Source organism: Balaenoptera ricei, chromosome 7 (genome assembly GCF_028023285.1).
Source record: "Balaenoptera ricei isolate mBalRic1 chromosome 7, mBalRic1.hap2, whole genome shotgun sequence".
NCBI lineage: Eukaryota > Metazoa > Chordata > Mammalia > Artiodactyla > Balaenopteridae > Balaenoptera > Balaenoptera ricei.
This window is the reverse complement of record NC_082645.1, coordinates 102,306,148-102,327,724: the sequence shown is the minus strand read 5'-3', so window position 1 is coordinate 102,327,724 and position 21,577 is coordinate 102,306,148. Positions and strand designations below refer to the sequence as shown.

The 21,577-nt window shown below is 55.1% G+C and overlaps 1 protein-coding gene across 8 annotated transcripts in view; it reads left to right on the top strand.

Moving 5' to 3' along the window:
* TNS1 (tensin 1) overlaps positions 1–21,577 on the top strand; it is a 186,460-nt gene that overhangs the window by 70,490 nt on the left and 94,393 nt on the right. For 7 of the 8 annotated variants that reach the window (XM_059928651.1, XM_059928653.1, XM_059928650.1 and 4 more), the window contains 4 exons: positions 658–699; positions 13,733–13,774; positions 14,557–14,607; positions 20,600–20,649. The gene's annotated coding sequence lies outside the window, so the exon portion shown is untranslated. Of the gene's footprint in view, positions 1–657; positions 700–13,732; positions 13,775–14,556; positions 14,608–16,212; positions 16,335–20,599; positions 20,650–21,577 lie in introns of those variants that run through there. The other variant, XM_059928655.1, reaches the window with a different exon arrangement.

Here is a 21,577-nt window from a genome sequence, read left to right as displayed (position 1 = left end):
CTGTCTTGAGGCCACATGGCCACCCCCGTCCCCCATTAGAGAAGAAGACGAGGATGATGACAGTCTTAGCTCACCCCCGGAGGGTGCTTGCACTCTTCAAGGCCTTCCACCTCTATTAGCGATGTGGCCGCCTTCGGAAGAGTCGACAGGCCCTTCCCCAGCCTGTTTCCCTGCATGATCTGGGAAACTTTGCCAGCTGTCTGCAGCTGTGACCTTTGGGTGAGGTACCTTGGCATTTGGGAGAATGGAGGAGGTGACTCTTCCTTTTCTAGAGGTCTTTAATTTTTGAAAAAATTAAATCTTACCATATTGTAGAAAATTTAGAACATATAGCAAAGAAAAAAAAATCTTTATTCTTATTGCCTTAACCCAGGTGCTTTGACCTCCAGTTTTTCTGCATATTTTTTTACGGAGTTTAAAATATGTGACTTCCATTTCACTTTTGCCTTCTGCTGCTCCCCCCACCCCCTGAGTGTTATTGCCTAAGCAGCTTTCTGTGTTGCTACACAGTCTCCCCGCTGGAGAGTGTCAGTGTTTGTGAACTGAAGGAAGGGGTGTCCAGCACGGGGTGGCGGGGAGCGGAATGATCTCAGGAGGCCCTGGTTTTCTCTGGGGATGAAAGATGCTAACCTTGCCCTTTCTCTGTTCCTCCCACAGGTGGCTGCCCCCTGCGTTCCGCCATCCAGCCATGAACTGGTGGTGAGTGAAAGCCCATGCCCTGTCCTGCCAGCCCTGCCTCCCCTCTTTCCTCAGCTCCCGCTGCAGCTTGCTTGAGACCCAAGCATGCTGGTAGCCCCCATGGGTGCTGGGCCATTAGGTAATGACGAGGAAGGGGCCATGTCCCGAGACCGAAGCTGGACTGGGAGGAAATGAGTCACGAGGTCCTTTCATGACTTCATGAGATGCGGGGCCTCCTATTTCAATCTTGAGACTTAAGTCCTTGGAAAAACCCATAAAAGGACATCTCGCCTGTCTCTAGGCCTGGCCAGGTGCCTGTTGTCCTGGGGCTTACAGAACCAGGGAATGGCATCTCCTTCCACCCGCCTGGTCCCTGGTCAGGTACCCTTTGGCTGGAGGCAGGGGGAAGGATGGCATGACCCACAAGGGTCCAGACACCTGGGCAGTTGCTCACGTTCAGGTGGCCTGTTCCACCTCCAGTCTCCTTCGCTGACTCCGCTTTTCTGCCTTCTCTCCGCATCCCCCGCTCCTCCCTCTCTCTGCCAATCAGGTTTCCAGAAAAGCATGGATGGGGCAGGACTCCTGTGAGTTGTGGGCTGTGGAGAGAGGCCTGCTCCAGACTGATCCCAGCTGGGCTGATTTGGAATTTTTCCCTCCCTGCCGTCTCTCTGCCTTCTTTCCCTTCAGAGGTCCCTCTTGCTCCCCAGCCCAGCACAGGAGGCAGGCGGGGCCCTGGAGCCTGGAGAGGGAAGCGCCTGCCTGCGTGCAGGTGCCTGTGTGTGCGTTTGCGCGTGGGGTGCGTCACGGAGGGCCCCCGTGGGCACCATCCGACTGGCTGGTGTGGAGGTGCCTATGGTGACACTGATGTGGGTGGGAGTCTGGGGGAGGCGGCAAGGGTGCCAGGAGGTATCTGCACACCCGTTCGGTGACTTGCTCAGTTTGGATACTGGAATCTCACTCAGGTCTCCTGGCCTTTTCTCCTCTAACACCTGTTTGCCGTATGACAATGTGCCAGTCCCTGCCCTCTTTCTGGGCCTCAGTTTCCCTCTCCGTCAAAGAGAGGGATTGCACTGGATGCTCCAAAGGCTTTCTCCGTCCTGATACATATCCCTCCTCCCTCCCCCCCCCACCCCCCATTCAGGGTCATCGGTGGAATGAAATAAAGTATGCAAAAAAAAAGTATGCCAAAGTGCTTGTGACTCTTAGCTGTCTTTGGACCCACAGCAGTGTCCCTGCTCTCTGCCCTCCCGGCCCAGGCTCTGCTTAGCTCTTTCCCTTCCTTGCATCGGCCCCTCTTTCCTAATCTCACTGGGCTCAAACCCTTCTGGGCCTCGGCACTGCGTGGCTGTGCGGCTCCAGATGTGGAGTATTATTCACGCAGAGCTCAGTTGAAGGTCATCTGACAACAGCAGGGGGTGGGAGTGGGGTGCTGTGGGGATGAGGCCAGAGCGCAGGCCTGGTTTGGAGCTGCCAGGGAGAAATCCCTCTGGGACTGTGGAGGGACACCGTGGAGGGCGGGTGGGGAGGGGTGAGCCTACGTCTCATCATTTCAACCCAACTTCCACTTCGCTGCTGAGAACAGAACGTCCTTGGCTGGTCTAGTGTGGCTGGGGGTCTCCGGGGTTTAGGGCTCTCCAGGCAGAAGCCGGACGCCTGACCTCTGGGAGTCTTGTGAGCTTTGTTTACGCGAGGAAGGGTCAGGGGTTGGAACAGAAGGGAATAGGTTGGCATTCTGGCTGGAGGGATTGCAGTCAGATACCAGAAGGGACTCCTGCCTGAGCGAGGTTGTGGAAGCTTCCCATCTCTGTGATGTGCCCCATCTGGGCAGGGGGGGCTCTGATCTTCGCGGAGGTTGGATCAGCCATCTGGTGGTGGAGTGCTTGTGACACCAGAGGTTTTCCCATCTGAGTCAGGACCTGCCCCCTCCCCCCTCCCCCAGCAGTGGTCAAAGAGCGAGGGAGTTCCACTGCCTCCCTCTGAATCCCGGCTCCCCAGGCCCTGGGTCTGTGGCCGTGGACACATTGCTTAACCTCTCTGGACCTGAGTTTCCCCTCTGCGGGTTGGGACTTAGTAATAGTACCTACCTAATAAGGCTGTGAGGAAAATGAAAGGAGCAAATTAACTCACTGAATTAATCTGTATTCAGAATCCTCCAGTGGCTACCCACCACTTGGAGTAAAGGCCCAGGTTCTTCCATGAGTCTACACAACCCTGCACAATAGACAGATTTCCTCTCTAACCTCGTCTTCAGAAACTCCCTCGTTCACTCACTCTGCTGCAACTACCTGGCCTTCTTGCTGGTCCTTGAACATACCAGGAAGATGCTGCCTCAGGGCCTTTGCACTTGCAAAGCTTTTCCTGCAGATACTTGCCAGGCTCTTTCCCTCCTTGAGGTCTTTACTCAAGTGTCAGATTTCCCTTCCCCCAGCAACCCTCTCTCCCTTCCCTGCTTTCTTTGCCCCTCAGCATATGTCACCATCTTACTTGCTTATCTTGTTTAAAAGACTCCCCTAACATGTTTAGCATGTGAACTCTATGATGACAAGGGATTTCTGTCCTTTGTGTTCATTGCTGTATCCCCACTGTCTGGCACACAGTAGGTGCTCAGTGCACGTTTACTGAGTGGCTGGAAGAAAGGCATTCAGCCAGATGCCCGGCACAGATTAGGTGCTCAATAAATAGGACAGCTGTCCTCTATCCCTTACTGGTGGGCCGTGGGGGCCTATTAGAGGGGCCAGCCTCTAGCTGGAAACTCAGCTGCTGTCCCCGGGGAGGGAAAGTGGCCCAGGGGAAGCCGGGAGAAAGTTTGGCTTCCCCCAGAGAGCACTCAGCACCTGTTTCCTCACGGCAGGCAGGCAGGCAGGCGAGTGCTTTGAGCAGGTTCACAAGAGGGAGGAAAGGGCGGGTTTTATTTTTCCTTCCTTTTCCCTTTGCTGCCTGCCTTCAGCCTCTGTAGGGCTGGTCTCTGGCCTCCCCGCCCCTTCCCTCTTGCTTCACACTGTGTGTCTGTGTGTTTGTCAAGTTTTCTCCATGCCCCCAGCTCTCCCTCTGGCCTTCTCACCCATCTTACTTCAGTCCTAACCCCCTGGGATTGGGACCACTCATCCCTGGGCCCAGGATTTCTGCCAGCCTCTGTGCCCTGCCAGCCAAACACATTTTCCAGCCCGTGCCAGGCCAGCCAGGGCAGAGTGGCTTAATCTTCAACCCATGTTTTCGTCTTACTCAACAGATGTTGCCCAAGGCCTTGGGTAGAAGGCTTCTAGGGTCACCTCCCTCCTGTGGGGTCCACCGGCGGGGGCAGGATGGAGAGGGGTGAGGGTGTGTTTGCCGTGGGCGCTCCTGATCCTTGGAAAGTGCTGAAGCAGGTTTTCTCAACTTCTGAAAAATAAGAGTCAAAAGAAACTTCCCAAGGGTGATGGCCAAGTGGAGTGGCCACCCAGGTGGGCCAGATATGAGCCCTTCTGCACGTACGGCCTGGCACCCAGGAGACCTGGTAGGGGGGGGAGAGCCGTGTGGGCACTGCTTCTCCTCCGCAGGCCAGCCCCGTGGCAGATGCTTGAAATGTCCTGTGCAACGAAACCCATCGCAGGTGGGGTGGAGAGTCTGCGGTGGGGGAGGTGGATGGGGAATGGGAATGCCAGGTTGGTTTCACCTATAATAGTAATCAGAGCAATAGCGAAAAGTTAACCCTTGTATGGAACTTTCTTTGCAGACCTTTGTTGTGAAAGTTGTATGAAAATAAACTCATTTATCCTTCACAGTGATGCAGTGAGGAAGGTGCTGTGATTATCCCAGTGTCTCAGATGAGGAACACACTTGAGGCCTAAGGCCACAGAGCTATTTGAAGGGGGCACTGGGATTTCGACTCAGTATGGTCCACACTCGTAACCATAATAATGACAAACATGACTGGCTTGCACAGCAGCTGCGGTTTTCAGAACCCTTACCCTGACACCGGGCCACCCCGAGCCCACAGTGACTTGTGTGAAGGTCTGGACAGGTGTGAGCCCTTCCTGGGGAGAAGAGCAAAGTGGGGCTCAGAAAGGCCAGGTGACTGATTCATAGTCATGCAGCGGTGGCAAGGGCTGGGGTCAGGACTGGGGTTGTGGATTCCTGGGCCTGCTTTCTCCCCGATACCCTCAGTACTTGCTGCTGATGTAAATAACTGATATTGCCAAGTGGGCTTCTCCTGGGTTTCTTCTTCTAAACAGTGCCAGCCATGAGCTGGCTTCTCCATTTGCCAGCAGGCCTGGGATTTAGGGGCAGGTCTATCCATCCATCTATCTGCCATCCATCCAGCATCATCTCCTGAACGCCTGCCTTGTGCCAGGACTGTTCTCATGCTGGGGCTGCAAGGTTCTTTTCTGCTGAGTGCCAGGGCTTCTGGAAGGCAGGTGGAGATGCAGTAGGCACGGAGCCATAGGAGTGAGAGGACTGGAGGCCATCTAGTCAAATCCTGCTCTTTCCCAGGGGAGGAAACTGAGGCCCTGGGATTTATTTTTTGCTCTAATTCATTTCAAAAATTATGGTAAAATACATGTAACATAAAAATTACCATCTTAACCATTTTTGAGTGCACAGTCAGTGGATTAAATACATCCATTTCATTGCACAACAATCACCACCATCCACCTCCAGAAGGCTTTTTATCTTGTAAAACAAAAAACTCTGCACCCATTAAATAAGAACTCCCCAGTCCCTGCCAACCACCATTCTACTTTCTGTCTCTCTGAATCTGACTACTCAAGTACCTCATGTAAGTGGATTCATACAATATTTGTCCTTTTGTGACTGTCTTATTACACCTAGCATAATGTCCTCAAGGTTCATCCATGTTGTAGCATGTGTCAGAATGTCCTTCCTTTATTTTTAAATTAATTAATTAATTTATTTTTGGCTGTGTTGGGTCTTCGTTTCTGTGCGAGGGCTTTCTCTAGTTGCGGTGTGCGGGGGCCACTCTTCATCGTGGTGCATGGGCCTCTCACTGTCGCGGCCTCTCTTGTTGCGGAGCACAAGCTCCAGATGTGCAGGTTCAGTAGTTGTGGCTCACGGGCCTAGTTGCTCCGCAGCATGTGGGATCCTCCCAGACCAGGGCTCGAACCCGTGTCCCCTGCATTGGCAGGCAGATTCTCAACCACTGCGCCACCAGGGAAGCCCTGTCCTTCCTTTTTAAGGCCGAATAATATTCCAATGTGTGTATATACCACATTTTACTGATTCATTCATCTGTCGATGGACACCTGGGTTATTTCCATGTTTTAGTTACTGTGAATGATGCTGCTGTGAGCATGGGTGTGTAAATATCTCTTTGAGTCCCTGCTTTCAGTTACTTTGGGTATATACTCAAAAATTGAATTGCTGGATTATATAGTAATTCTGTTTCTGATTTTTTTGGAGGAACCACCATACTGTTTCCCACAGCGGCTGTACCATCTTATATTCCCACCAGTAGCGCACAAAGGTTCTAATTTCTCCACATCTTTGCCAAAACTCTCTTCTTTTCTCTTGTCTTGTTTTCTCTCCTCTCCTTTTCTTTCTTTTATTTATTTATTTATTTATTTATTTTTTTGGATAGTAGCCATCCTAATGGTTGTGAGGTGGTGGTCCTGAGATTTTCAAATGACTTTCTCAAGGTGCCCCTGGGGCGAGGAGGCATCACGCTGCCTCTTGGAAGAAGAGAAGGGACCAGAGAAGCACGTGGAGCCCCGCAGCCTGGCGCTACCATCTTGCTCTCCATCAGGGAGAGTGGCCAAAAGTTGCTTTAGTTCATTCGAACTCCCAGCCCTGATGCATTTCATCCGAGGGCACTGAGGGGGCCATGGGTGGCCATCTTTGGGAGATTCTGGAAAATGGAACAATGCCAGGAGAAATGAGCCCGAGAGAGTCTTGATTCCAAGAGTGATGAGGGAGGTTGGAAATCCAGTTTGTGCACTACCTAGACTGCTTAGTCTGGAGAGGGAGAATACGGGCAGGTGCAGAATAGGAGAGAGAACGTCTTGAAGGACAAGCTGGCTTCCTTTCTGTTGCTCTCCAAAGTAGAACCTCGTAGATGGAGGGTCTCATAAAGAGGGGGAGACTTGGGTGTAAAGAAGAGCTTTCTAACACCTAAAAAGGCCCATTGGGGCTGTCTTAGGGAGTTGCTGTCACTGGAACACATACTCACTGACGCCTGTTAGGGTGCAGATGGGAGTTTCCCTCCCTGGGGGGGAGCTTAGGTAGAAGTCCTCAGGGCCCACTGAGGTCCCGCCCTTAAGCTGGGCTGTGAAGGGACATGGTCTCCAGAGGTCAAGGCACTTATGAATGTGCTTACCACCTCCCCTTTGACCCCCACTGGGAGAGGCCCCAGTTGGGTGAAGGGCCCTGCCCTCCAGGGACCCTGTTCAGTGTGGGAGAGAGAGAGAGAACTCTACGGTGGAAATGAATTAGTGCCCTCCTCGGGGGTTCTGACTGGAGGTGGCTTTGGGGCCCAGGGGGTGCTGCAGTCCATCTGTGCTGCGCTGGTTGAGGAAGTCTGCCTGCTGTTCCAAGTCCAGGTTAAGATTTGAGCAAATGGAAGAGAGGAGGGAAGGAGAGAGTGCCTTCCAGAAGGTGGCAGGGCTGGAACAGAGAAGGGGTAGGGCCTTGGTGCAAATGACCAAGCCTGATGGAGGCCGGAGCAAATCCAGTGTCCTCGCTGGGGGGATGAGGGGCCAGGCAATCTTGTCTCACCTTGGTGGGGCTGGCTGGGGTGCCTGTGGGAAGAGCCTGGGTGTGGGAATGGAGGCGAGAGTAGTGTGGCATGGTGGTGGGGAGTGATGAGATGGGAGCAGAGTCTGCAGATAGGGGAGGGGGGAAGGCAGTGGAGTCTACCCGAGGAAGAGGCGGCCAGATAAGGGAGGAATCCAGAGCCAGGTTGGGGAACTTGAACTTGATGAGCCAAGCACTAAGGGCCATTGTGGGTCCTTGAGTGGGGAAGTGACCCAAAGCACGCTTTGAGAGTGGGAGTCTGCTGCCAGCGGTGGGGTGTGGCTCGGTGGAGAGGGGGCTGCCAGGAAGAGGGCTGGGTAGACCAGACACGAGGCTGGGGCAGGTGCTCAGCATGGGGCGGAGGATTTGTGCAAGGGCGGTCAGAGGCACATGGAGGAAGGGCCTGGGGAGGCACAGAGAGCCCCTGGCTGAGAGGGAGGAGAACAGCATCCTGGGGAGGGGAGTGTGGCAGGAGGGTGTGAGAAATATTCCAGCAGGATGGGGTGGGGCGGGGGAGTCCGCAGTTGCCTCGCCTCAGCAACCTGGAGTCGGGTGCTGGGTCCCTCGGGGTGAATTGTGGGGGGCCCTGAGGACAGGAGTGGGCTTGCCCAATCCCCTCCCTGGGGGTGCAGGGAAAATCAGGCGTCATGTTCCATTTAATCACATCCAGCCTGTTCTTTTACTCTGGTGGCCTCTGCCTGCCTGGGAGAGGATATGGCCCCTGGAGCGACTTCCCCCAAACACTCATGGGACCTGGGCTGCCGGCGCCCTCTCTCCAGCCCCTTGCGCTCCGTGTTGAAGCTCTCCCTTCCGGGGATGCTGGGAAATAACACGGGGCGAGGGGCTGACCTGTGCTCACGTGGAGCTCGCCAACCTCCCCGGAAACTCAGTTTTTCCTCATTCAGAGTGCTTCCCTGCTGCCGCTGCTGTGTGTTTTTGTTGTTACCAAGGTGCTGGTCCCCCGACTGGCTGTGGGGTCTGCTATGTGCCCTCCCAGCCACGCCCCCTCTAAGTGCCCCATTAATGGTGCTTCCCTGCCCTTCCCTTTGGCTTTCAGTTCCCTCTCTTCATCTGCTTAGGGTTCTATTTTGAGAACGAGTGAGCCTAGAATATCGTGCTCTGGGTCCTGGGGCTGAGGACATCCTAGCCCGCCCCCCACTCCTTTGCCAGCTCCCTTCCTCTCCTGACAGGCAGGCAGCGCTGGCCCTGACCTCCCAGTCCGTCTGTCCAGTGGCAGTAGATGTGATGTCATGGGGTCTTTTTTGTCCTGAAAAACTGCCCGGATTCCAGGCCTCCCAGGGGGCAAGAGTGGAGAGAGCTGGAGGGGTGGAAGGGGGGAGGGTGTGAGGAATTTCTGGACGGAATGTTCCTCTGGAGGCTGAGTCCGCGTTCTGCGCCGGCCCCCCTCCCCCCAGTCCAGGGCTTGGGCACCTCCCCCCACCCGCTATGGCCCTCTGCCTTTTCCTTCCTCCAGAACAGCAGCCCACAGATACATTTTTTCCCAGCTCACCCTCCCTGCAGGCCACCGAAATGTCGTACTGCGTGAACCTCCAGGCAGTTATCCCAGCCACTGCAGCCTCTGCAGACCGGCCCCTCCTCAGGCCCACACCGTTGGGGGTGGGTAAACGCATGGAGAGGGCATGCATGTCTTTTTTTGGAAAAAAGCCCCCAAAAAGTTGAGGAAAGGATGTGCAGCTTCCCTTATCCACACTGTGGTTCACAGCCCCTCACATTCAGGAAGTTCTCTCTGATGTCTGGTCCCAGTCTCTCCTATTGCAGCCCATTTCCTCCTCTTCCTCTGGAAGTGCATTGAAGAAGCCTTTTCCTCCTGAGGACCTGAGACAATTAGTCTTTAAGCCGCAGAAAGCTTGTTCCCAACAGGAGGGCAGTTGATTAGGAGTAAGAGGAACTGAATGAAGATTACGGCCAGGGAGAAGAGACAGAGCATGAGGGGGATGTAAGGAGTGGCATTCAAATACCAGCTGTCCTTATCTACAGGCTGTGTGACCTTGGCCAGGTTATTTAATCTCTCGGGCCCTCAGTTTCCTCACCTGTAAAATGGGATAATGCTTGCCTTGTGAGCATTGGTTATGAGGAATGATGATCGTGAAAGCAAAGAGCCCAATGTTAAGCCCAAGGCATCAATAGTACCTGCTGAGTAATTGTTGTTACTGCAGTAACGTTATGAAAATGCACCTCCAGACCAGGGCCAGGAAGAGGTAAGGCAAGTGAGGCACCTGGGGTGCAAAATTGGAGAAGGTATTGCTCTCAGGGTTGTGCATCCTGAGACTAAATGCCTCCTTAAATTTTCTGCCCTAAGGGCCTCACTCTAGTCCTTCCCTTGCTCCAGACTCCCGGGTTTGAGGCCCCGGAGCAGAGTGATCCACAGATAGCAAGACTTGGCCGTCAAGTGGCACCAGGTCTAAACTCTGCCACCTGCTCCTGAGCTGGGTTCGAGTTGTCCTGCTTGGGAGCAAGAAGCATTCTGGAAGACCCCTGGTGGGGCAGTGATTTGGCTACCCTCAGCTTTGGAAAGCCTGGGTTCGTCTTGGGATTGGGCAGGGGGAGGGGCCAGGTGGAGAGGCGCCATCCTTGTCGGGGTTCTGTCTGCTTCATCCTTCTACAGCTGAGTCTGAGGAAGAAGGAAGAGCAGAGTCCGCCAACCAAGAGCCAAGAGCTAACCCTACCTGCAGGCTGGCTGGGGATTGGGGTGAGGGGCAGTGGGTGAGCTCAGTGATGGGCTTTATAAAACCTGGGTGCCCACCCGAGTCCTGCTATGCACCTCACTGTGAGAAGCTGGGCGAGACATACCCGCACCTCTCTGTACCTCAGTTTCCCCATCTGTGAAATGGGGAGGGAGGAGATGGTGTCTGAGGAGTGGTGTGCAAAGATGGTGTGTGTGTGTATGTTTCCGTGCTAACGGTAGGGTGACAGCCGAGGCTTAGTGGGTCTCTGCCAGCCACTGAAACTCTGGGGCTGTGGCCTCGGGAGACCACAGCCCTGATGGCCTGGGAGCTTTCCCTAGTATACCCAAGCTTCCCTGCAGGGCCTAGGGCAGGGGCAGCCTCAGGGGAGAACACGCACCCCCACCCCGCCCCATGATGAGTTCCCTCGCCTTTTTCATTCCCAGTAGCCCCAGAGCTGGCAGTGAATGGAAAGCGAGAAGCAGGACTTCAATCCCAGGAGGACTGGGGTGGAAGGGAGGGGTGGGGAGCGCAGCGTGCCTGCTGGGCTGTGTTTGCAAACACTGCAGGAAAACACTGGGTGTTGGGGTTGGAAGGGGTTTTTGGAAATTTTTAGCTCCTCAGAAGGCCTCTCCACCAGTATGTTGAAGGCAGGCGTCTGATGGCTGGCCCTGTGGCTGGCCTCCAGCTGGTGTGGGGAAGGGGTGGGAGCAGAGGGGCTGGTGCTCAGATGATTGCTGGCAGGGAGAGAAGTTTCTCTTGCCCTGCTGAGGCCTGTGGTTTCTAATGTTGACTCCCTGGTCTGCACTGTGTCAGACCCAGGAGGGACGGGGCAGGAGGGTCAAGGTGGGGCAAGGTGGGGCAGAGTGGGCTGGGAGAGGGCCTGGCCTTGGACCTGTGCAGTCACAGCTGATAAATAACAGCTCACATTTACTGAGAGCTTCCTAAGTGCCAGGCCCCGTTCTAAGTGCTTTCTGTGCTTCATCTCATTTGCTTCTCACAAAAGAGGACCATGCCTTCCTGCTGAAGAGCAGCAAGGACAGAGTGACCTGCTTGAGGTCACAGAGTTAGTAGCAGAGAGAGTCAGGACGTGGCCCAGCTGTCTGCTGCCAATGCTGTCAGACTAGACCAGTGGTTTTCAAAGTGTCATCCCCAGACCTGGAAACCTGTTAGAAATGCACATTCTTGAGTCCCTCTCTAGGCTACTGGATCCGACCCTCTGGGGAGGGCCCAGCCACCCGTGTGTCCATCAGCAGCCCTCCAGGTGATTGGGAGGCACACTAAAGTTTGAGACCCCCGGCTCTCCCTCTGCTCTGCCCCGTCGGGGTCTCTTGGGAGGCTTTCCCCAGAGCAGGACGAGGGGCTCTTCAGGGCCTGTAATGGGCCTGGGGCAGGTACTCTGTCTCCGGTTGCTCCATCCCACCCCAGTTCTGAACTTTCTGACCACCACCCCACCCCGAGTCAGGGAGGCTGAGTATATAGACTGTGAAGAGTGAGGGCTTTGGAACTGGGAGATCTGGGTTCAGAGTCAGTCCTGTTGTGTAGACTCTGCACGCAGAAGGTCCCTGTGATCTGCCCTCCAGGCCTTCTCCTCCCCACAGGAAGCCAGAGCAGCTCAGAGCGGGGGCAGTTGGCCCGTTCTGCCCAGCCCATGGTCTCCACGTGAGCATTACAGAGCCCTGGACCAGAAGAGATGGGTGGAGGCTCAGAGGGCTGGGGCAGGCTGGCACTGCTGCCGAGGACTCCCCGGGATGGGGCCGGGTGGTGGTTGGAGGCTGAGGGGAGACCCTGGTCCTGATTGTCAGGCAGCTCCTAGAGCTCAGTCTGGGGAAGGGATCCTGGGGGATTTCCTGTGGGCTCATTTGCCTCCTGCCCGGTGGCCTATGGCTCAGGAATGGGGTTCTGGGGGCTGGCTAGGTGAGGATTAGGGCTGGGCTGGGTGGGGACAGAATGTGGCATCTTGACTCCCCTTGCAGAGCCATCCTCAGACTCCAGGTGGGCCCACCTAGGGGGCTGGGAGGCGCTGGCTGATACGACTCCCCAGCTCCTGCTCCGTTCCTGGACTCTGTCTTCCCTCAACCCTCCCAAGCTGCCTTGACCCTGAACCACACAGGGGGTTTCATCCACCTGGAAAGAAGTTTTGGCCTCAGTCTCTTGTCTCCCGGGCAGTAGGGGGAAAGTCTGGGCGTTTTTAGAAAGAGCACTACTGCCTTCAGCTCAGCCCACTTCCTTCCTCCATCCCTATCTTGGCCCAGTTCTCCTCCCAGATGCCAGAACATTTCAGAGGTCATTCTGTCCACTCCCATGTCTTCAGACATGAGCAGCTCACCCTCAGGTCCCGGGATGGGGTTGGGGCAGGTGTTTCCTCTTCAGAGACCCACTGTTTAAACCTGGTCCATAGTCATCTCAGCACAGGCTTGTTTCCATGACCTTGACATTCATGTCCATGTCCATCTGTGTGATTCAAGGGCCCCTCTAACCACATCACTGAGTTGGAAATGGAGCCCTGGAGACCGTGGTCAGGAGGTGGCCCTGGAATGGGAAGTTTCTCTCTCATTATGGGGGAGTCCGAGGAGCCCACGTTTCAGGATGCCTTTAGTAGGAAGTTGGTCTGCGCAAGGGAAGGATGGCACCAGGATGAGGGACAGGATCAGTCCACAGGTGTTTATTGACGGCTTGCTACACATACAGCACAGTCTCCGGCCCGAGGGCTAAGGCAACTCAGTTGCCTTAAAATGCTGCTTTGAATCTGTTTCGGAGGCAGGTGGGATAAGAATCACAAATAAAAATAAAACAAGAGTTGGGGAATTAGACATATTCCCACAATGAGATTATTCACACGCTGAGGACCAGATAAGTAGCTCAGACAGTAAGGCTTACTGGAGTTCTGAGGTGGGAGAGAGAGACCCCTTTGCTGGGGGTGTTCAGGGAGGGCTTCATGGAGGAGGAGAGCTAGTAAGAAAAGAGGAGAAGCTCCTCTGCAAACAAAAGCCCGGATGTGGGAATAGCAAGGGGTCTGGATGGAAGAGAGTTTTGGGGCAAGGAAATTGAGGTCTGCAAGGGGGCAGGGCCAAAGGTGGGGATGGCCCTTGAAAGCCCACTGAAGCATGAAGACTCTGGCAGGCCTGGTATCCGGGGCTGCTGTGGTTTCACACAGCATGAAGTGTAGAGACCCAAGATGGGGTTCCAACCCTTTTGTCCCCCTTAGTAGTCAATGGCTTTGATCCACTCATCTAATTTCTCTTTATTTGTAAAGTGGGGCTCAAAGGTAGTAATAGTACTTACCTCACTGGGTTCTTGTGAATAAATGAAGCGGCTGGTGTAGGCACACATGCCTGGCAGGTAGGAACAAGAGTCACTTACTCGCTCCTTGTTCCTTTTTGAGGGGTCGGTGACTGTCGGAGTTAGGGGCCTTAGTGAGGTTTGTCAAGCTGGATGGTTCTAGGACCAATAGGATTGTCTTTCATTTTCCAGACTCTGCCCCCCAAGCTTGGGGTCAGCACATTATGTCTGAGTCTTGGGTTGGCACCATCAGTGCTATCTCAGGAGGCCTTCTGCCCATCACGGCCACCAGCCCCGGGGAGAGAGCCAACCTGGGGATGTTTGCCCTGAGGCCTCATGCTGTTTTCTCCCTCTGCCCACAGCCCGTCAACACTGAAACTGCTCCGAAGAATGTAGTGGACACGGTGAGTGACAGCAGGTAGGGCGGGGTGAGCGCCTGGGGAGGCCGGGAAAGCATAAGCAAGATTGGGGGGAAAGTGAACAGATGTGTTTGAGGACACCCTTCTGGAGTAGATTTGGGGAACTTGGGGGAAGGATGGAGACATGGGTGGCATTGAAAGCTGGATATCGGACCATCCGCTTGTGTATTCGGAAATGGATTGCTGGGGAGCTAGGCAGACGGGGAGGGAGAGGCCCGTGGTTAAATGTGGGCTTCTTTGTTAGATATGTAGAATGTGAGAAAGCCAGGCAGATCTTTCCAAACACGTCTTTCTGACTTAGCAGAGAGACAGACGATTTCCTCAAGGCTACGTGGAGGAGGAAGGAAAGGAGGTGGGTGGGTCATGTGGTGGGGAAACCGAGGCTGGCAGCTGAGAGGCGTCTCCTGGCAATGGCCGGCACGGAGTGATGGGCTCAGAGATGGAGGACTTGGGTTCACCTCCCAACTCCTCCAAGGTTCTATTTGTGAGACTGTAGCAAGTCCTGAGCCTATCTGTGCCTCAGTTTTCTCATCTGCAGAAATGGGAATAATAATATCTCCCCCAGGAGAGACACAAATGAGAGGGTATGATTGGCTTTGCGGGCCGTTAGTGGACAAAGAAATGCTACACAAACAACCAAGCCCCCTCCCAGGCCCTTCTGCCAAGCCCTCACCCCCACCACTGCCACACCCAGCAGATGAAAGACCTGATACCTTTCGATGACTTTCCTCAACTCCCCTCTCTGATTGCCTTTTCTTCGTCTCCAGGGAGAAGGAGCCTTCCGGGGTGGAAACACACGGAAAAGCCTTGAGGAAGATGTAAGTATTCGGAAGGGAAGGAGGAAGATGCGGCGAGTCCCTGGGACGCGGGGGACGGGGGAGGCGGACAATGCCTAACATCTGCTTGTTTGGTGGGCGTCCCTCGCAGCCTCCTCTGTAGAATTGCTCAGCTCAATTCCGGAGTGGGGAGAGGGGCTGGGAGGGTGAGCAGGCCCCACGACTTAGGCACTGGGCCTTAGTCTTGGCTTCAGCCTCCAGCCCAGCTGGATCCAGAGTTGGTTTGCCCATCACTGAGGCAGACCTTAGTGCTGCAGGGTGGGGAGGGAGGGGAGCAGAGGCTGCTGTGCGAGGCCTCGCTGGGTGGTGAGCAGTCACCAGGGCAATGGCCAGGGGAATGGGCAACACTGCAGCAAGAGGGACTAGGGGCAGAGATGAAGAGGGACTCCTGGGCTCTTGGAGGGTCATCAGCCCCTGGGGAATCACAGGCTCTGCTTCTTCGGAGGGAGAAGCCTTTGAAAATGGGGCTAAATGCCATTGATTCGGGAGGGAGCTGGAAGATGGGCTGGTTGGTCTCACGGGCTCCTCCTGCCCTGTGGTTTTGGTGGAGGGCGATGGGCAAATTCCTTAAGTGGAAGGACCCCAGGGAAGGAAAGAAGGGCTCTCCTGGGACCCTGCTTTGAGCCGAACTCGTGCCTGGGCTTGTCCTCACACCACCCCAGGGGCAGATGCCCGGCAACGTCGGACCTTTCTCTTTTTTCCCTGCCCTTCTTTGACAATTTGCCCCTCTGCTGGCCTCTCCATCCTCGCCTGCCCTGATCTGCAGAGGAACAGGGAGTGGTTTTGGCGGTTGGCACGGGGGAGCTGTTGATGGCATGAGGCCCTATCATCTGACAGCTGCCTGACCCATGGCGGGGAGGGCCTCGGAGGGAGGTGCTGGGCTTCTGCAGGCAGCACACTTCTGTGGTGAGCCCCCCACCTCTGTCACATTGCCCTGGGCCAGCCCCGCAAGGCCAGCCCGGCAAGGTGGAGGTGTCCCCCGGGCCGCACAGGGCCCCGCCAGGAAGAGCAGAAACATGCCTCTCAAATTAATGGGCAAGGCTCTGTTCAAGGTATGCACGGGTCCTATGGGTGTGGAGTACACATGCTGGGATGGACCCTTGTCTGAGTTTGTGATGTTTCTGGGGCTGGGGTACAGGGGAGAAAGTAATTTTTTTGTGTGCCTGCTACTAAAGATTAACTAGCTTAATGCACACAAAGCGTATACTATGTGCTCAATAAATGTTAACCATTCTTATTACTGTTATTTTGGCTAAGGACCAGGAACTGGGCTGGGTATATATTTTTTGTGTGTGTGTGGCCGTGCTGTGCAGCATGTGGGATCTTAGTTCCTCCACTAGGGATCAAACCCATGCCCCCTGAAGTGGCAGCATGGAGTCTTAACCACTGGACCACCAGGGGAGTCCCCATTGGCTGGGTATTTTTTGATCCCCGTGACATCCCGCTATGGCAGATGCTGTGGCCCCATCTTATAGATGAGGAAACAGAGGCTTGGAGGGGCTCACTGACTCAATGAATGTCTTCTCCATCCCATCCTGAGACTGCTGCCTGGATCTGGTGTTTCCAGGACTCCCAACCCTTGGCCAGGGGACAGGACGATGGTGTGTGAACCAAGCCTTTTAGCCAATGGTCTGGACACTCTTTTATAAGCCGAGTCCTAGAGCAGTTGCTCCCCACTACTCCAGCCTGGGCCAGACAGATCCTACAAGGTAAGGCTGTAGCAAGAGAGAGTAAAGTTAGACATCATGGAGAACTTTTTGATGCAAGGGTGTGTATGACCTTGGTCCTGGAGAAGAAAGAGGTTGCTGCTTAGTTGGAATGAGAGGTTTTTTAGGAGAAAGTTCTGTTGATCTGGGATGAAAGTGTGTGTGTCTGTGCGTGCCGGGGTGGGTAAGGGTGGTGTCTTGCCTGGATATGGGAGAAGGGACAAGATGAGTTTTGGTCTAGTTAGTTTAGTTAAAGGAGTCCATGAAAGGCTAAGCAAGTGAGCAGATTCCAGAATGGCACGAGTACTGCAAAGGAAGAGAGAAAACCTAATTTTTGAGGATCCCAGACGCCTGTCCCAGGTTGAGTGACCGCAGGGTCCCCTCCCCAGCCACTGGGTTCTCCTGCAGTCTGCCTTGGGTGAGGAGACCCGTTTCCGAAGCGGCACGGTCGCTGCTCTGGGCCTGCTGCTGGGATAATGTGCCTGTTTGTTGAGCTGTTTTCCTGTCTCTGGCCCGCAGCCCAGGACTCACAGGGCAGGAATGGCTGTTTTCCTCCAGCGGGGTTGGTGTGTTGCAGAGTTTGTGGATGATGTGCTGTGTCGCACTTTGTTTTGGAAAAATCCAGGCGGGTGGGCAGGAAGGAGAGAGGAAGGGGTGTGGCTGGAGGGGCTGGTGCGGAGGGGAGGGGGTGGCCACAGCCCCCAGAGGAGTCATAGGGGTGGGGAAGGGCCCCTGACGTAGATTGGTCACCAATCTCTGCCTGCCTGACATGGCCCCTGGTGTTGCTTCCAGACCCTCCTCCCAACTGTGCCCCCTGGGGACTTGGGCTCCGGAAACAGCTTTTCTTTTGGTCCAGAGCTGTTGTGTTTGGTCTATGAACCTCAAAGGAAGGCAGGACTCTTCCCACACAGTCATTGCTCCAAACCAACCCCACCCAGGTCCTGGGGTTCCCACTCTTGCTGCATGGTGGGGAAGAAGAAGGCAAAAAACGGAGCCGAGGGTCATAGATCTTGAGCTGCCCTGGAGCATCTGAGCGGTGGTCCGCAGCTCCGCCTGCAGTGAGGACCAAAGCCAACAGAGTTGGCCGAATCTGCAGCAGGAAGGGTGAGGGTTAGATACCAGGAGGAACTGCCTGATAGTAAGAGTAGTAAGACGCTGTTTGAGGAAGGCTGTGGAATTTCCTTTCACAGTGTCCTTTAAGCAAAGGAGAGACTGTGTTGGTGATGATGATAGGGGAGAAATCTTGGCGCCTAGGGAGTTGGATCAAAAGTCCTATTATTGATCTATGTCTTGGGTGGAGCAGGGAAGAAGTTCAGAGCATGTGGGTAAAGGACTTTGACAGCCCCAGAGAGAAAAGGAATGGAATTACAGGCAGACAGCTTATTTTTCTTTATAAAATAAAGTCTTTAGAGTACTCTTTGTAAAGCCCTCTGGTAGTTTTTCCTGGAGTCTCTAAGTGGAGCAGGTATATCACACAAGACTATGCTGTACCCATTTTACAGATTGGTCAGTGAGACCAAGCGACTGCTTCTCACACTGGCTTCGTGGATGAGTATCTTCCTTCGTAGAATGTAAGCTCTCTGAGGTCAGGGACCTCATGCACAGCCGGTGGCCCTCAGTGAAGTTCACTGAATGAGAGAACGCACATGACGATGGGGAGCAGAGAGGACAGCCTCCCTCTTGAAAACGGCCTGTGTGATTAGGCAGCTGCCGAAGGTGCCCCATCTCTAGCCCTGCATGTGGGAGGTCACTGTGTTTCTTGGAGCGTTAAGTTGTGTTGCTCACATGCTCCGCCCCCTCCCCCGACCCATTTCTGGTTCTCCGGTTCTCCCTGTGACTCATTCCACCAACCCTCGGACGTGTTACCTGTGCACGTCTGCTTTCTGCCAGTGAGTGTCACATGCCCCCAAACTTTGCAGAAAACAGGAAGCACCGTCAGTTAGAGGGCAGCCCAGTGATTCATCAGGGGATGACTGTCCAGCTGTTCGTCCCTGTCCTCTGTGCTGGGGTCACTTTCCAGGGCAGTTTCCTCCCCTGCCCCCCTCCCGCCCCCCCCCAAGCCCGGCGGAGCAGAGCCGGCTTGGACTTTGTCTTATCACCTCTGGAGGCAGTATGGCCAGACTCTGCTGGGGCCAAGTTTTTATTTATCTTTCCTGGTTTTTTGGGGTGGGGAGGCTGAGGAATGTGGAGTGTTGTAACATTGGGGAGGGGGGGTGGAGAAGCGAGCGGGAGCTGGCTCTCCTGCCCTGTCCATCCCTCTCGCCCCTGTGCCCGTGGCAGCTCCCGGCTCCCCTCGGCTCCGCTCAGCTCCCCAGTCCCCCTGCCAAGCCCGTCTCGGTATCCCGTTGTCTCTCTGAGCTCCCTGGGCCTGGCCCCGTGTTCCCGGCCACACCTCCAGCCTTGGCTATGGTTGTGGCTTCCAGTTGTTAGAAGCAGCTGTGGCAGCCTCCTCCAAACATGGCTGTGGATCAGTAGACGGAACCCGAGGGGCTATTTATAGCAGGGTGGCCCCGGGGCCTGGAGCAGGGCCTAGGGCCTGGGGAGATTCAGCGGCTCCTCATCAGGGACCAGCGAAACGGAGACGGATGAAGTGTTGGGTTTCTGCGTTCCTCTGAGTGGGTAGTTTTGGAACGGCCTGGTTTGGGTCTTGAAAACCAAACACAACTCAACCCCTCCTTACTGCCCCCGCCTTCGCACCCTGCAGCTCCCCAAGCCTGACTCATGCAAACCCAAGTCCTCAGGGCCAGGAGAGCTGGGGAGATGGAGAAACTTTCCACCCTGACAGCCCCCTTGGCTGTTTCCTCCTCCTGCTGCCTCCGAGGCTGAGCTGTTCAGAGCTGGGCGGCGGCCCGGGCAGAGGGGACTCTGGCCGCAGCCTTCTTACGGGAGGCTGGGTGGAGAGTCCTCCTCTTAGCGGGGCTGCCCTGACTTTGGGCTCAGCTGGGAGCTGAGCCTCAGAGCCCACCCACCCCTGCCTCGTAGCGGGGCCTGGAGAGGGTTGAAGGGGGCTCCTCTTCTTGGGACCCCAGTGGTCCAGCCCGAAATCTGAGGGTGAATCCTGCTGGGCATCTGTTTCTCCTCTCCTTGGTGGATTGTGGTTCCGTCCCCTCCAAGAGGTAGATGCAACTTGGTGGTCAGGAAAGGCCGGTTTTGGGGAGGCTCAGGGATGTTTGGAAGGTGCCAGTGGGCTCAGAGGGCTCTGGCTGGGCCTGGGAATGTGCAGGTTGGATGTCCGATTCTGCATCGAGCGAGGTGGCTGAAAGGATGGTGGCAGCTGGTGATGAAGGGTTTTGCTTTACTGTAGGGGTGACTGGCTGTATCGCTAACTACCCTTTTAATCGTACTTGATGTAATAATGGTAAGAGCGTCTAAGCGCCTTATATGCATAATTCCCTTTAATCTTCAAGCAATCCCATAAGGATTGTTCCATCTCACTGGTGACATTATAGAGGCTCAGGGCGTTGAGTAACGCAAGGCTGCCCAACAGGATGCTGTGGGACTCTGATCCTGCGCTTTCATCGCCGTGCTGTTGGGTTGCCCTGGGATGTTTTGGACACTGACTTGGGTCCATTTGCCTAATTTTGTACAAGTCGACAACCCTGGAGATGGGAATGGGTGGGGGGGGGGTAACAGACAATGGACAGTGGGACCCTAGGAGCATGATTTGCTGCCTAGCCCTGGTTGGTACACACCATGCCTGGCTGCTTCTTGTCTCAAAACTTTTGATTGAATGAGCCGGTGTTGCTGCTTTAAAGGAGGGGAATGTGGGCAGCTGGTGGTCAGAGGAGAAATGTTCAGAGCTGGACAGAGCGGGGCTGGCGCTCTCATCTTTCCTTCTTTCGTGGTTGCCATCTCTGTTCTCCACTTGGGGTCACTATTCTGATGTCCAGCGAATCCAGGTGAAATGCGTTTCCATCAGTTTAGTAACTGTTTTATTGAGTGTGTACTCAGCGCACATGGCACCAGCCCAGGCGTGGTGCATTTCTCAGCATTTGGCATTTCTCCCTTGCCCGAGGAAGGAAAGCCCTTCCCCTTGGGGGCTCGCAGGCACACTGGCGCGCTCATGTGGGATTGGCATTGATCGCTTTTGGCTTTGAGTTGCTGTGTTGCTGGGCTTTAGGGTGCCTGGGCTGGAATGTTGGCAGAGGCAGGAGAAGGGAATCTGTGTTTCCCCGTGGCCCTGACTGCTCGTGTGGACAGCTGTCTGCTGTTCTCCTGCCATCCAGCCGGCCACCGCCCTAACGCTGCTTCTCTCCTCTCTTTCCCAGAGCTCCACCAGAGTCACGCCAAGTGTCCAGCCCCATCCCCAGCCCATCAGGTATGCCTGGGCTATGGGGGACGCGGTGGGTGCAGGCAGTGAGGTCACTGTGGGTGTTCCCAGCAAGTCTTGCCTCTGGGTCTCCGAGACCAAAGTCACAAAGCACGTGATAGGGAGCACGGGCAGATGTGGAAGCCACAGCGAGAGGATGCAGGTAGATGCCACTGGGAAACTCAAAAGTTTTAGCTTGAAGCCAGTCCTTGAGCTGGATTCTTCATTTACCTGCATGATCTCATCTAGCCCTTGCAACAACCCTGCAAGGTAAGTATTTTATTCCCATTTGGCAGATGAAGAAACTGAGTCTCAGGGAGGTGAGGCGATTTGTTAAAGGTCACACAACCACTAAGAGGCAGCACTTGGGTTTTCATTCAGGACTGGCTGGCGCTGAGGCCTGTGCTAGATCCTGTTCTTCTCCACGGGCAGAGGTTTCTGATGTTGGAGGGTCATTTATAAAAGGAAGGTCCTCTATCTGGCTGAGCTGGTGGGGGCTGGGGGAAGGGGATGCACAGGGGACTTGGTGCTTTGCTCATCCAGAGTCTCTTTGTCCTGGGTCCAGGTTCTCTGGGTTTTTGGCTTTGGGCCCTTCCCTCTCTGACTCCCCCCTCACCCCTGAGGTTCCTGAGATGAGTGAGAATCTGGCCGCAGGGATATGGACCACCAGTCAGAGAGGGTCTGGTGTGTAGCTGAAGCTCCCAGTGGGTTGTAGTCTGGCTGCCGGCTGTCCACAGAGACTGGTGGGGCCCTCTAGAGGATCGCCTCCTCCCCTACAGATGAGAATCACCTTGGGGTGGGTGGGTGCAGAGTGCGATGCTGAGGTTGGCCAGGTGGTGGTGCTGTTCTGCCTTGAGTAGGAGCCCCGCCCCCAAAGGCTGCAGGACAAGGAAAGACCGGGACTCAGAGGCCAGATTCAAAGTGGGCTCCCAGCGCA